The following is a 14,628-nucleotide window of genomic DNA, read 5'->3' as shown; positions in this document are numbered from 1 at the left end:
TCCATGGATTACATGAAATCTTTCCACCTTTATCCACCTTTTTCATGGTAGGGAGAACACGTCAATGTAAGGGTGGGGTCATCTAAGATAGCACAAGGGATAACAAAAAAACTCTTTAAGACTTTATCCCTTGCAAAGCAGTATCAAGATTTTTAAGGGATAAAGCCAGATGATGTTTTCGTTATCATAAATTAATGGGTAACATGTATAACGGTATTAATACAAAATTTGTGGTCAATGTTTTTTGGATTGCTCAGAAAATTGTTTCGTATTGTTATTATGTATTAAATTAAGCCTCGTTTTCAGTGAGTGGTATGGTCCGGTCCGATTTAGAATGGTCCAGACAATTCAGGTGGGTGTTTACATTCAAAGTTGTACCGTCACGGCGCATGCTGGCTGTAACTAACAACAACAACAATGGACGTCATCCAGCAGCTTAGTCTTTCCGCTTGGCTTTTTGTATCTTCTAGATACAAACCATTTAAGCTTATTGAGAGAAGATTGCAGTCGGCAAAGACGAATACAGGAATTCTTTTGTCGTTATGACCTTCAGCCAATCAACGAGTTTCAACAAAAGCTCCGCCCTAACCGATCCGTTCCATTTTTCTACTGATCTACAACCAACAGGGGCCCAAAAATTGTATGAATCGGTCCAGCTTAATGGTTCCATTTTATAATAGAAACGCTCAAAATACCGCTCAAAACATCTTAGCATTACGCAGTGCTCCGTGGAAACAAGGCATTGGAGAAACCAGCACATTTTGTTTAGATGTTACTTGTTTTTCCCCCTAATTGTTCAAGATGAAATAAAATTCCCTTGTTGGTGTAAAAGTAAAGGTGGGAAGTCTGTTGTAATAAGAAAAAAAATGAATCGCATGACAGCACTAGTATAAATCTAACTAATTTAAATTAAATGAATGCTAAATATGTCATTTTTAAAAGTTAGATCTGCTATTTCATTTTCTTCAGCCTCAGAGCCACTATAGAGGGGTAAAACAGTCACAAGTGTGACTTACAGTCCGCTGCATTAGACGACATCTGCATTAGACGAAAGCTGGAGCCACCATTTTTGTTTTGAACTCCGGGCTCCGACTTCATCGGTTTAGTTAGGTGGATTTGTTTTCGTTTCAGAATTTTGTGTGTAACAAATGGAAAGAAAAGTGTCAGTGGAGACGAGAAGCGAACAGCTTGTAAAGCCGATAACAGAATGAGGCGAAGGAGGTGGTGTTTGCTGTTATTTTTGTAGACACGCAGGGCTGATTTTTTCTGCTTTTATGACATATTCCAGACTTCCTAAACTGCAGCTGAAGAATCATCAGATATTCTCCTTTCATTTGTGTTTTTTTAATAGAAAAGGTATCATTAAAAACTGCCTTTTTTGTATGTTGTAGATTAAACACAAGTATCTTCCCGTGGACCTGCGGTCCAGACCTCTTTGATGGTTTTGTAAATGATCTCGGAGAGCTAGAATAAAAATAGATGAATGAAAATGAAAGTATAGATAGGGGGTTGCTGTCTCTGATGCAGTGGGACTCTCATGCTGCAGCATGTGGGTGAGATTGTGAAAACACGCAACATCGTTCGAAAGAAGCAGTGGGCTGAGTGGGAACGAACACAGCAGAGGAAGCCGTCAAATGATGTGTGAATCTAATGAATACTGCTGCTGCGCACACAGCTTGGCTGCCCACCAGACGTGCGCATTTGTGTTAAGTTTCTGCACAGCATCTCTGGAGATGAGCAGCATCTTTGCCGTTTAGACAGTTTGTTTTATCTGCCGTGTGCTAAAAAATCTCACAGCTGAGCAGCTCGTTTCTCCCTCTGAGAGGCTAAAGCTGGATTCAAACAGCAGGAGTGACATTTGCAGGTCATGTTTTGTTTAAAAAATTGGACTTACAGAAAAGACTCAGTTCAAGTTGAGCCAAATGGAGCCTACTGTGTTAACTGAGTTTCTCACAGATTGCTGGATTATGGATTTTACCAGATTATCTTCTGTTCAGCATTGAGGCTCTGTATCACTGATATTTCGATTGAGTTAGTGTGCAACAGATATAGACACCGCATGGGAACAGATTTAAAAGAGGGGGAGTCCAGAAGTTGAAATAGTCAAACTGGCTGCTCTGGTAACAGACACAATTCAGCATCTTTATTTGACAATCCTGGAAATTGAAGACTGTTGTGTTGAGATTAGGGCTACACAACATATGGAAGACTCTGGATATTTATGATCAATATTGCAATGGCAATATGTCTTTCGATACATAAACACACAGTAAAAAAAACCCTAATATATCATCTAACATAAAAGGGATCCATTTGATTCTCGCCTTGCTCGCCCATGTATCGAAGTGTCCTTGGCCAAGACACTGAACCCCACATTGTGTCTGGTGGTTAAAGGTTGGCGCCAGTGCTCAGCAGCAGAGCCGTCATCAATGTGTGAATGCGTGTGCGCATGGGCGAATGGGACCGTGACTATAAGGCGCTTTGGGCCTTCTCAGAAGGTAGCAAAGCGCTACAAAGGTATATGCTATCTAGCAGTTTGTGTGGACATCGTACGTGCACTCACGTATCACCTGCACACTTCTTGCACGAAGCATTGCAAGTAAGGACCCAGTACTCGCCCCTACTGATGACGAGTGTGACGTAAGGGCACCATCCGTACCACATCTGTCTGTGTAACTTACTTTAGCCTTACAAACACTTCACGATGCACTTACCACAAGCACAACTATGGTATGTTCCATTTTCATGACGTCCCTTGAGGTGGCTGTTGAAGGGGAACTTCCAGACACCCCTTTGCTACCTGTAACCCTTGTGCTATCCTAGGCACTTTAACATTGGGAGTTGGGTCATCTAGACCCACTAGACCAGTGTTTTTCAACCTTTTTTGAGCCACGGCACACTTTAACCTTGACAAAAATCCCGCGGCACACCAGCATCCAAATAAAAAAAAAAATAGGAAAAGCTCATAGTTTGTATTGATCTACCGTCCCTCCACAATCTCACATGCTTTTTTGTGATAATTGTGGCAGAAAAAGCTGGAAGCTGCAGTTGTTCTTTCTAAAAGATGTAATAAAAGTTAAGTTAAGATTCAAAAACAGTTTGATGCGTGTTTGTTGTTGTTTTAAGACGTTAAGAGGAGAAACTCATTGTGCGCTGTCACTTTAACCCAATGCATCATGGGAGATGTAGTGGAAAAATCCGCCGACCGCAGACAGACTAGCGTCTCTGAGCTTCATTGTTTTGTTCACTTGTTCCACGGTCTGACACCGGATTCTGTGGAAAGCTAGACCGCTAAAGACGAGCTTTAGCTGGTATTTTTGTTTGAACTTAGAGACTTTATGAGCTAAATCAGAACAAGGAAGTGAAGACTTTAACCACTTCTGATTGGTCAGACTGATGACGTGTGATTAAGACTCCAAAAATGGTTGGTGGAGACAGTTAAAGGGGCGGGACTTTTCCTAAAACAGTTTTAGCTGCAGCTAAATCGCGGTACCGTCATTCTTATCAAAATGTCTTTAATAGAATCAAATAAACACACAAAAAAAATATTTTACGATCTTTCATAGTCTTAACTTCTCAGTGTTTTATTAGGGTTTGTTTGGATGAACATAGAGCTGATATCCCAGAGATCGAAAATGTTTTTAGATCAGTTAATGAGGGCAATTTTCCACGGCACACTAGTGTGCCGCGGCACACTGGTTGAAAAACACTGCATTACACAGTGCGCTGAACCAATGATTTGTGATCTTCACTGGTGTCCATGGATTACATGAAATCTTTCCACCTTTATCCACCTTTGTCATGGTAGGGAGAACACATCAATGTAAGGGTGGGGTCATCTAAGATAGCACAAGAGTTAAGATGCAGCTGCGCCTGTACACGCCAACCTCCTTACGGGTGCATAAAACTAAGGCATAAGGTAACCATTTATCGCAGTTTACACCGTCTTTTGCAATATGCCTATCGGACAGGCTGCTAATGTGATAAATTATTGATCTATGTTTAATTTATTGTGCAGGGTAAGTCAAGAAAAGCATCTGACGTACAATTCTAGCTTAAACAAACGTGCAAATCACCAACACAACTTTTAAAATTTGACTTTAACACTGGATCACATATTACCTGGGTTAAGAACAACTGCACATGTCAGACTTTTATCTGCTATGGCCAGTTACCTCCTGCTTTGCCATCTAAACTTGCCTCTCTATTGCAGGAACACACATAATCAGGTACACAGCAGCAGGAAATGGAGAGACATTTGAAAAAAATATAAGCAAAACACAGGCCCTCGAGGACTGGAGAATGACACTGACATGATGCTTGTTTAAATTGCACCGGTATGGGTAAAAGAAAAATGCAGGAAGACAGGAAAAGAGGATGAAATTTATAGATACCATAAGAGAAGACATGAAGTTGTTTAATCTGAGAGAAATCGACGCAGAAGAATTTGTTTAAAGGGAAGCCAATGTTGAAGAAGTTGCATTCAGGCTTCAGTGTAGAGGTTGCTAATAGGAAGTTGACACAGATGACTGAATAATTTCTGTATTCTAAAGTAATTGGCTGGTTTGAAGTCAGTTTTTCAGCTCTGAGGTTTTATCTGTTTCGGCCCAATATGGTGCAATAACACCTTGATGTAACCACAAAAATTAGCAAATAAGTGGGAGAAAATGGCCCCAGTTTTTGGGAAATACCTAGAAAATATTTTCTAGAGCTAAGGATTCAATAAACTAGACGCCAAAGCATAATTTGAGGGCAGTTTGGTTCTAAAACTATATTTAAATGGTTGAAAAAAAGTTGATAAAATAAGGATGTAAGTATGTTTACCTTTGCTATGAAGTTGAACTGTTTTACATTGGACTGAATGGGAAATGGCATTATTACATTAAAACAACCTGGTGAACTAACCCAGGGCCAGTTTCTTTGTTTTTTCAAACAGGAAGTCAAAGTGTGGTTGACTCATAATGGGCATTAAATGTGACAAAGGGCGTACAGAAATGACAAAAGTTAGTTTACTGAGCTTTTTTAGGGCAAAATACTTAACGTTTTTCTGCCAAAATACAACATTTTAGTTTTGCTATTAGCTTGCTTTAAAAACTAACTAATGTTTTGCAGCTTCTAAGTTCGGGACGTTTCTTCTTTTAAACACTGGTTAACATGCCTCTTGTGAAAGACACTACATCATATTGTGGTTTATTGCAACCACTTTGCAGTTGACTCAAACTATTTTCAAGCCGATGGTGCTGCTGGCGCTGCCGAGGGGAAATGGGTCACCTGAACTGTTTTCTGGACCGGTTACGGCTCGGTTTCGCCTGCTGAAATAAATAAATGAAAAAGAAATGACGGCGTGTCATGTGGCAGGGCCAGAGAAAGGGATGTGCATTTGTTTTCTGCCAATGAAAACGGCACCCCGCCCTTCCTGCCTGAGTCATGCCACACAGACTTAACCAGCAGACAGACAAACAAACAAACCGATTAAACCCATTTGTCTTTTATGGTTCTGTCAATCCAGCATAAAGCAAGGAAAGCTTTAAATGTGTGTATTGTGTGTACCCCTTCTTAATAATGTGTTTGGTTATTTGAAAGGAAATGGAAGTCAATATGTGTTGAAAAAAGCAGAACTGAAACAAAGGAGAAATAAAATTCATTTCTGCCACTTTGGCTGAAAAAAAAGAAACCACAGGGGCTTTTTTGACTTTCTAAGTAAAAACCATAGGAAGTCTTTTTTGTTTTTAGTTTTTCTTGGAAAGAATTGGTTAATGTTGGTCTTATTCATGTAGAGAAATTTGATGTTCCCACAAATTGTGTTGTGGCAGCATCTCCTGAGTCCCAAAGAGCTGCTGACAAACAGGAGGGCTGAAGAATGCTGACGCACAAAGGGGTCGGATCGCATCTCCATGGCAACCGCGTTACCATCCACCAAAGTGATGACAAATGTTGGGAAGGGGAGGGCATTGGTTCAAAGAGCAAATCAAGGAAAGACAGCCAGAAAGGTTGTTTTTTTTTTTGTTTTGTTCTGCAGCTGTCAGTAGAGAGCAGTTGGTGCCATTAGACGGAATGCCGCTGACCCTGACAGGACACTGACAAGCCTGGATGCTTCCTGCTTCCTGCCAAAGGATGGCTGCAGGGGAAGCGGCAGGACTGCGTGCGGAGGATAAGGCCTCGGGCAGGAAGCGTGAAGCACAGGCAGCCTCCAGTCAGTCATGCCTTGTCACTTTAGCCGCCAGCATCCCTTTAAGCTCTGACCTCCCAGGCATGAGTGTTTGTGTGGTGTTTGGAAACCAGGAAGTCAACTCCATTAACCTCTTAGGTCAGTTTGGTCACCCTTTGGTTGGAGGACCGCACTTATAAATGGAACAGTCCATCTGAAATGACATTCCATGTGGTGTTTAATGTTGTGCTGCATAAAAGGGAACTATGTGATGGAAAAATGCAGCAGGGCATCTAACCAGACAAGATTGTCCTGTTAGCGGAAATTACTCTGTTCTGTCGTTTCTGTTTTCATTCCACATTTTATTTTTTGTTGGAGAATAATTTGCTCTTGATTAAGCTCTGCCGACAATTAATTCAGCCCTTTAACACCAGCGATGTTACTGGCGACATGAAATAAAACACGCTCTACTGCCGTAACTCTTCTATCGTTTTTCTTCCGTAATTCCAATGGATTTTGTCGTGGAGAAAAGCCGGTTTGATCCACATCAAAATAAATTGGTTTACGTTGATTGCGTACACCCATTTCTACCCTAAAGTGCTGCACACCAGCACAAAACGTCTTTCTCCGCTTCTCTCAACAGTGTCAACAGTGTCAACTAATCAGTTTGCTATTATGTGAAATATAACAGAATACGTTATGATGTCAACAGTGCAACAATACATTGCAATAGTTCATAATCTGCAACACATTGCCCCAATATACTTGGAAAGTGCCCTGCAATAGACCCTGTATTAGGATGTACATCGCTGTGATCCCAAAAGGGATTCAGGTGGTTCTGAATATAGATGGATGGATTTTGGAAAAACAGGTAATACATCATATGAACAGGCCACAAACTGTCACATGTTGATAATGAGACAAACTGTGCCTTGTCTTACTGCTGACAGAAGGAATGAACGCTACTACATACCTATTGTGCCACGTATTGTAGCTTCACACCAACTCAGTGGCTTTATGGTAGAGCATCCACCTTGAATCTTGAATGGGGTGGGTTAAAATTCATGGTTGCTTCATAGTAAAGACTAAAAATGAGACCCAGTGCTCAGGCATGAATGGTAAAAGATGTTTTCAGTGAAGCCATGGACAGGGAACAGTCAAACTAGCGATTGTGATGACTACTTTGATATAGATTTTTTAATTGTTGCATTGCTGTCAAGTCTAACAACTCTTAGAAAACTTTAATTTTAAAGCAATATTTTAAAGTAGAGTTTTTCCCCTTAAAATCTTTAGGTTACGACACTTAAGATGTGAAAAATTAAAAAACAATTTTCCTAGCAGCATTAAAGAAACAGTTTTTTGGTTGGACATGTGGAGGAAGGTTTCAGGTGTGATGTGGGACAATAGATGTGTGACAACTCCGACAAAACAAGATGATGTCCATACGTTCTATGAGCCTGTAACAGAACAGTGCTTTGGTTCTTGTTGAGTAGTATTTTCAATTTAACAATTTACTTTAGGGCTGCACGATATGAGGAAAACTTGCGATATGCGATATTAGTGATCAATATTGCGATAACGATAAATTTGTGGTAAATAAACAAATAGAAAAATAAACAAAAACATCATTCCCATTTCATTGCAACAGTTTAAAAATTATACTCCAAATGACCCTCATCGACATGGGGGACAAACGTCAGGGTGGCTAACCCTGGTCCTCAAGAGCCTCAACCCTGTCTGTTTTCCAATTCTCCCTAGACTGCTCGATAATGATAACCAAAATCAGGTGTGTTCAGTCAATCAGGATGTGAAATCACTTGAGTCAGCCAATCAACAGCAAGCTGGTTAAGGAGAGCTGGAAAACAGGCAGGGTTGAGGCTCTTCAGGACCAGGGTTAACATAATAGGCCTCCATCTGATTGGTCAACAATGGGAAGGCGTCCATCTGATTTGTCAAAGCATAAAGGGATTTATTTGATTCGTTAAATGCTTCAAGCTGCTAGAAGATGCTTTTAATACATTTTGGGTTTGCGATTTATTGCGATATTCGCCGTCTTTTGCGATATGCATATTGCAGAGCTGGATATTGCGATAACGATAAATTTGCGGTATATTGTGCAGGCCTAATTTACTTTATTGAATTATATTTATTTTCAAAAATTTGCATAAACATCAATTCAAAACCTGTTTTCTTCAGGAATTTGAAAGGCTTGTTATTTAAGTGCATCGTAAAGATCAGCGTGAACGGTTGTCTCAGATGTTTAGTCCTGAGCTATTTTGAAACTGAATGTTTTCCATCTCATTTTTCTCGTCGTGGACATTCAGAGACATTCGCAGACTCTGGATCTTGTGAAATCTGTTCTTGCTGAGGCACCGTTTGTGGTCTCCACCCTGTACTTCCCCTACATCTGCCCTTGACCTCTTTAGCTTCATCTCCGACAAACTTTCCTTTTGGGCCGTTCAAGCATGCACTTTTGTTGAGCAGATGGCTCTTCAAAGTAGGTATTTATCAGTGGGATAGCACACTGCCTACGTAAAATGTCCTGAATTCTTTTGTCCATACGTTCCTTTTAAACATTAGATCTATATATGTATCACTTGCTGTTGGGGTGGAAAGACAAGTGACCACATATGTTCTGCCTTTGCAGTGCTTTTTAATTCCCCAGAGCTGAAACTGAGCTCACTAAAAAAAACTCTTTTAAATCTATTCACTACTCCTCGGCCTTTTGGTGAGGCATTCTTGCTTGTTGCCAAGGCTTTGCTCAGAGTCTGCCAAGAGACCTCGATTTTCTTTTTTGCCTAAAGAATAGAGAAATAAATAGATTTAACGTGCCATCCATTAAACGAATAAAGCTGCATCAGATACATTTGTAGAATCAAACGGTTTCTGACTAAATCAGAAAAAGGATAAAATATGCAAAAGCCTGTGCACATCATAGCAGAATATTTAATTCAGAGTACAGCGGAATAAATTATGCAGAACCCTTAAGAGGCAGCTGCTCTCAACAAGGTCGATCTGCAGCTCACCATTTGTTTGTGCTCTTTGTCTTAATCAGCACCACAACCTTTGAATGAGACCACTTCCAACTGGACCAGACTCTGGTTTGGAGGTTGTGTTGTTTCATTAGTGAAGATGCCAACTGTTATTGGGGCGGCCGTGGTGCAGCGGTAGGGCGGTCGTCCCATGATCGTAAGGTTGCAGGTTCGATTCCCGCCTTGCACGCCCATGAGTCGAAGTGTCCTTGGGCAAGACACTGAACCCCACCTTGCCTCTGGTGGTAGGCGGGCGCCTGTGTTTGGCAGCGGAGCGACCACCAGTGTGTGACTGTGTGTGTGAATGTGTGTGTGACTGGGTGAATGGGTCTGTGACTGTAAAGCGCTTTGTCCTTGTAGGAAGAAAGGCGCTATATAAGTATACGCCATTTACCATTTACCATTTATTGGAGATCCCAACTGTTGTGTTAATGCGACATGTTGAGTGTTGAGGACGTGAACTAAATTATGCATATTTTCCCTTTTTGGACTGAAATACATTTTCTGTCTGAGCTGGATGATAGCTGAGCGAAGGAACTAGGAAGAGTCTTTCTGGCCCCTCATCTACCCCCCCCCCCCCACACACACACACACACACACAGGAACTGAAAGCCCACAAAAACCTTTGATGGGAAAGAATGGAGGTCATCTTATTGTTTGGCTTTTACCTCAGTTGTCTCGATTGTTTCAGGCGGAGGAGGATTTGTCTTTTTTTGTACAGCTGACTGTTGGTGCCGTTCAAAGACAGTAGGGTCTCTTCTGTTGACCTGGCTCGGTAGTTACATCTTCGTTGGGAAGTTTAGCTTTTATTTATGCATGAATTAAGATGTTGTAGAATACAAACATCATTTTCCAGCCTTTAGCAGTTACATTGTCTGTCAAATTTGCTAAAACAGTTGTCTTTTTTTGGTTCTCTTTATCAATGAGACCTGTGTTATAGCATATATTGGGCAAACCTTAAACCTGTGCTAACCTGTTTGGGGCGCGCAGGTGGCAGGCATGAAATGTGAAGACTGCTCTTGTGTTCGTGCACAGTTTTTCCATGGTGCGTGTGACAGGTTGTAGCGAACGCCTACACAACACCTATGGGTACAGTAATTGTTAAGTAGGTAAGATGCAGGTGTGGACTGCACAAGGAGCTCATTAGTGCTGTTCATTGTTTCCTTGCGATGCAGCCTGTTATAATTTAGTAAGTTAGACAATCCCACGGATGCCTTACGGGCATCTACGTATTGCCCATTTGCACATGGTCAGTAAGGAGCCAGTACTCACACCTTGCTAACGACTAGAGCAGAGATGGGCAATTCCGGGCCTCATGTTTTCCAACATACCCCTGCTCTGGCATGTTCCAATTGGCTGGACACACCTGAACCAGGTAATCAGTCATGAGTAGAACTTGGAAATCTGGAAATCATGCAGACACACCGGCCCTCGAGGCCTGGAGTTGCCCGTCCCTGGACTAGAGAGTGGTGTAGGTCCCCTTGTATTATAGCATTACCCATACGTCATGAGTGTGGGTCACGTACACTCATACGAATACTTGACTTTAAACTTACCCAACAGTAGTATGCTCCATTTTGCCAGACACGCCTGCCCACATGCTCCTCTCTATGACCCCATGTGAACCAGAACAAGCCAAAAACCCGCAGGGAGGGGGGGTTATTAATTAAGAATCATTTTTATTGTAAATAAATATGCAGGGACTTATAAAAATGTTTGTTCGCCTAAGCTTTTCAAATTTACCCTATAAACTTTATATTGTAAATAAAACAGGCTGTAGAGAATTGTGTGTAGTACATAAAAAAATACTGTTTAGACTTCCAGCTTCCAGTTTATGAGATACATCTGTCTAATGCAGCAGCACTGCCATGAATTTATATTCAACAAAGAGGTAGTTTGTTATTTTTCCTGTTTAAAATGCCACAGATGTAATTATAATAGTAGGTGTTTGTATTTTAAAACAGGTGGATCTAATTCAAGGTTATTTAATATTATGTCCTATAATGTCTTTTTCTCTTGTAGATGACTTGGCAGAGTTTAAAAGTTCTAATTCATTCAACAACAATTTGTGATTAAACTCCTGAGGAAAAGGTGGCCTATTTCACATTGGCCTTTAGCTCGTGCTGGTTTGCGGCGCCTTCCGTCCGTGAAACCCGGGTTCGACTCCGGGCTGCTCCCTGTTCCCTTCTCTACCTCTGCCGGTTCCAAGCCCGGTTTGAGAAGGTTGCGTCAGGAAGGGCATCCGGCGTAAAACATTGCCAAATTTACCATGCGACTCGTTCGCTGTGGCGACCCCTGATGGGAGAAGCCGAAAGTGGAAGAAGAGGTTGTGTGGCAGCGGGGTCTCCTTCCGTGTGCAGGCGATCAAAGGCCTGGGCACTGGCAGAGCGGCCCTTCACGCTCTCATTATTGGAAAAGAGCCACGTAAAGCTGTCAGACGGAAACCGAGGACTGCTTAATTATGATGTGAGATTTAATTAGGCCATTGTTGTGTGCGTGTCTCTGCTTTGCACCAGCTGACCTTGGTGTAGTGGTGTTTTTGCACATGTTTATCATCTACTGTAGGCGAACATGACAGAGTTATGGTTCTATTCCCTGTGGTTAAAGTCACTGGACACTTGCTGTGTTTTGGAATAAATTATTCTCAAAGTCATGTATGTACAAACTCACAATTTAGTCACTTTGCAGGATACAACTAACTTAATACATTGAATGAACCAATAATAGATGTCGCAAAAGCCTAAAATAAAGGGCAAGAAGTTATTGTAATGCTGTTATTTTGCAGCTTCTCCTTATAAATCTGCAGAATCAGATACCATTTACCATCCAACCAGATCGTCCGGTATGCGACAAGTGCACGGAAAGGGCCAAAAGAAAACTGGAAACACATAATTTAGAGAAATAAAGACAAACTTTTAGAGACACTTCATTGTTGTGTTTAACTGTTTTGATTGGACTATTTAGTTTAACCAACGACTTGTCCCAAAAGCATCACTATGTTTACTTTAAATCTGTGCTTAGTCGGTTGTGTGAATTCTGCTGTGTGAATGACGAGGGGTGTTTGAATGCAGCATAGTTTTAGATGGAGTTGTCAACAGTGCACCGTGGTGCAGTGGTAGGTCAGTCTACCTCCAAACTGAAGACTGCGGGTTCAATTCCGGCCTTGCGTCTCAGCCATGTGTCAAAGTGTCATTGGGCAAGACACTGAACCCCACCTTGCCTCCGGTGATAGGTTGGCGCCAGTGTTCGGCATGGATGAATGGGTCTGTGACTGTAAAGCGCTTTGGGCCTTCGAAGAAGGTAGAAAAGCGCTACATAAGTACACGCCATTTACCATTTTTCTCTAGCAGGGCGTAAACCCACTCTCTTCTTCTCTAATCACTTTTTCCATCCTGTCCAACGAGAACAACTACAAAAAGTATACAAACATTATCAAGTGTAGCCTCAAATACAAAAGGAGTTAATACAAATAAACCCCCTATTGTAACAGTAAAATCTGTCTAACACAAGAGGACTTCGAAGTGCTCAGCTGCTGGACAGGACAAGTTAAATTACCGTAAATTCCGGACTACAAAGCGCACCCAATTATAAGCCCACCCATTTTCACGTGTTTAATTAGTTTTATACATACACAAACCACGTCAGAGTACAAGCCGCGCATGTGTTAGGCGATATTGTCATCCTGACAGATCACGGCCAGCATCCCAGAGTGAGTGCAATTCATTAGCACATTGTGGGTGGTGCCAGCTTTGCCTCTGGCTCATGTATTTGAGTGTATCGACATCTGCCAAACAGCATGGACCTCTATTCTGTTCACAAGTTCCTCAGTTATGGTGTTTTTATTTCATTTTTTTTTTTACTTATTGACAATCTAGGTATCATACATAAAATTACAAACAGTAACCATATAATCAACATTACATCCTTCAGTTATGATGAGGAAATTTACATCCGCGATTCCACATTTCCCATGAGTCTTAAGGCCTGTTCACACCGGGACGAATTTCGCCGGCGATTTTCGCCGACGTTTAACGCCTCGTGACTAAACAAAGGGCCCCAATGAGAGTGTGCACACCGACGCGAAAAAACGCCAGGCGTTAAAGCGTCAAAAAAAAAAAACGCCTCGGGTTCGTTTTTTTTTTTCGACGCGTCGCGTCGAAATCTACTCGACCAATGAGAACGGCGCTTTTGCTCACGTGTCTGGAGCTTCTGAAGTTACAGTAAAACACAACTTGGGGGCGCTCAAACAAAACTGCCTTGCTGAGCACACATACCAGCGAAGAAGATAGACGCCAAGTAGCGTCTACACAGCCGCGAAGCAATAATGACGGACATTCTAAAACATCCCCGAACCAAGCACCAGTTGGAGCTACTGGTGCTTGAAATATTCATGTTTTCTTTGTTTGATTCTGACAAGCGTGTAAATACTTGCTCTCTTCTTCTGAGTGAAAAGCGACTTTAAGAAGCGTAAAGTTGCGCAGCGCCACCTTGTGTACGGGAGTATTTCGGTTTTACATTAAGCGCCATCTAATGTCAGGGAATGAAATTGCATGTTCGCTCCACTCATCGTCAGCGAAAATCGCCTGGGTGTGAACACAAAAAACGTGGCGAAAAACGCTGGCGAATAACGCCTGGCGAATATTCGTCCCGGTGTGTACGGGCCTTTAGGGGCTAAAGGCGGGGCCAACGCCCGGCTCGCCATTCTGTTGTACGTGTTTAAGAATGAGCAAGTAGCAGCAGTGCATGGAGGGGTGAACGGGTACAGCTCTCCTTCCGCTTGTGTCGCGGCAGCGTTATGGGAGTAACAGGGCTGGTTAAAAAACACACCGGTAAAATAAAGCAGCGGCGACTGAAAAGCGCGCGCCTCAGCGTGATACGCGCGCCTCAGTGCGGCGAGTGCGTCAGAATTCAGAAGCCTCTGCACTCCGCGGACGCCTCTGCGCTCCGCTCCCGCCCCGCGCGCTCCTTGTCTCCCCTTCCTATCTACTCCGACACCTCTGGCCAGGGCAGCTTCAAGGAGGAGCACTTCGTCCCCATTGCGCCGGTGGATGGAGCAAATCGTTTCTGTGCAAAGCAATCGGACTTAATACTGTACGTTTTGTGTATGAGGGGCGGGTGCGTTGTTACGTGTGGGAGCCTTCAGACTGCCATCGGCCCAGCAGCTCAATCAGCAGGAGAAGATGTCTCCAACTCACACGGAGGCTGTGAGTTTTTCAAAGCAAACTTCCGCTTTTACGGTTTCCTTAGAAACCGTAAATGGAGTGTAAATTCACTCCATGCGCTGTTCTCTCCGTCACGCAGCAAACCGGCTTTTCCAAACCCGTTGGTGACGGTGGACTTTTTTACGCTGCTTTTAACAATTGCTTTTAACTTGAAAGCTTCATCATATTGTAGCGGCGATCTGGTGCACGTTGGGTCTAAGGGCATCAAAGGATTTTGGGATGCGGC

General features: G+C 42.4%; 1 protein-coding gene across 6 annotated transcripts in view; it reads left to right on the top strand.

The window, feature by feature from the left end:
* Positions 1-14,628, top strand: part of asap1b (ArfGAP with SH3 domain, ankyrin repeat and PH domain 1b) — a 74,454-nt gene that overhangs the window by 13,199 nt on the left and 46,627 nt on the right. The gene's annotated exons all lie outside the window — the stretch shown is intronic.

The sequence above is a fragment of the Oryzias latipes genome, chromosome 20 (genome assembly GCF_053564925.1).
Source record: "Oryzias latipes strain Hd-rR chromosome 20, Olatipes_Hd-rR_3.1".
Classification (NCBI taxonomy): domain Eukaryota; kingdom Metazoa; phylum Chordata; class Actinopteri; order Beloniformes; family Adrianichthyidae; genus Oryzias; species Oryzias latipes.
The sequence above is the reverse complement of the archived record's forward strand: the minus strand, read 5'-3'. Positions and strand labels throughout refer to the sequence as shown.